The sequence below is a fragment of the Cynara cardunculus genome (assembly GCF_001531365.2).
Source record: "Cynara cardunculus var. scolymus isolate 2C chromosome LG 4, CcrdV1, whole genome shotgun sequence".
Classification (NCBI taxonomy): domain Eukaryota; kingdom Viridiplantae; phylum Streptophyta; class Magnoliopsida; order Asterales; family Asteraceae; genus Cynara; species Cynara cardunculus.
Window position 1 is genome coordinate 2,131,318 of NC_037531.1, and position 1,289 is coordinate 2,132,606.

Genomic DNA, 1,289 nt, shown 5'->3' on the forward strand with positions numbered 1-1,289 from the left:
AAGTCTGAGGACAAGTCTGAACTCCTTTCCTCAATTAGAATTCAGAGTTGTCTTCCAAACCTGTAAGACATACCAGTATAAAAGTCTGAGGACAAATATGAAATCTTTTTCCTCAGTTAAAATTCAGAGTTGTCATCCTGACTTGTAAAACATACAAGTATCAAAGTCTGAGAAAATTAGATTTGTAAGTCTGAATTTAACTTTGAAGTGACCTCCAAACTTCTAATTTAGACTTGTAAGTATGAATTTAAGAATTCAAATGAAGTCCCATATATGAATTAAATATATAAATGTGAGGTGTTAGTATATGTTATAATTAGAAAAAAAAATTATGATTAGACCTTTTGCTTAAGATCAAATGTAGTATATGTTTTTAATTTAACATATATATCCCGAATCCTAGGTTTTTTTTTTTTTTGTTTAGATCAAGTATATTATATATTTTTAGTTTGATATCTAATATATGAGTTTTCAACTTGCTTGGTATTTATTTTGTATATAAGAATGCCCATTATACTACTTGGTGATGTAGTTATTTATCTGTCGTCTTGGTGTTACTACTATCAAGGTTTGATACACCTCTCTAATTACAATTTAAATATTATAGAATGTTACGATAAAGTGTAGTATTTGTTTTTATGAGTTTAATATCTGATATGTGGGTCATCGACCCCACTTGATATTAATTTTATTTTTTTATGAGGAAAAATCTATTATCTTAACTTGGTAATGTGGTTTTTCATGCATCGCCTTGAACTTCTACTACTGTTGCTACACCTTATGCACTCCTCTAATTTTCACTTGAAATATTATAGAACGTTTTTTTTCATAACTTCAAATGAGATTTCAATTAAATTTGTTACAAACTGAACATCATGATTTTGTCACCTTTTGTGACTACTAATTAAACAAACTATTAACATTAGTCAAACATTTGTAGAATACTTTGTAAAACCATTATCGAGCATAGTTAGATAACTTAAATTAACATATAGTTTTAAGATTGTTGTAAACTTCTCTTAAAAACTTTTATGTTAATGAATAGTTGTCACACACATTTGCCTAATTTGTTTTAGAAATGAACATCAAATTTTAGTCTATAACATTTCTTTTGAAAATGGTATTATCACTATCGCATAATGCATTGTTGGAAGACTACTATTTAACAGTGATGAGATTGTAAAGGTGTTTGATAATCAGATGGTGTAACCTATTATTATAATGAATTCTGTGCATTTTATGATGATTTTATAGTTAATAGAACTACAATGTTGGTTCCTGTGGTTTAT

The 1,289-nt window shown here is 27.3% G+C and overlaps 1 non-coding gene across 1 annotated transcript; it reads left to right on the forward strand.

Annotated features, from left to right (window-relative positions):
* The first annotated feature begins 598 nt into the window (after positions 1–598).
* Positions 599–791, forward strand: LOC112511914. The gene has a single exon (XR_003069167.1). It is a non-coding gene; the product is annotated as a U2 spliceosomal RNA (small nuclear RNA).
* Positions 792–1,289: the final 498 nt, after the last annotated feature.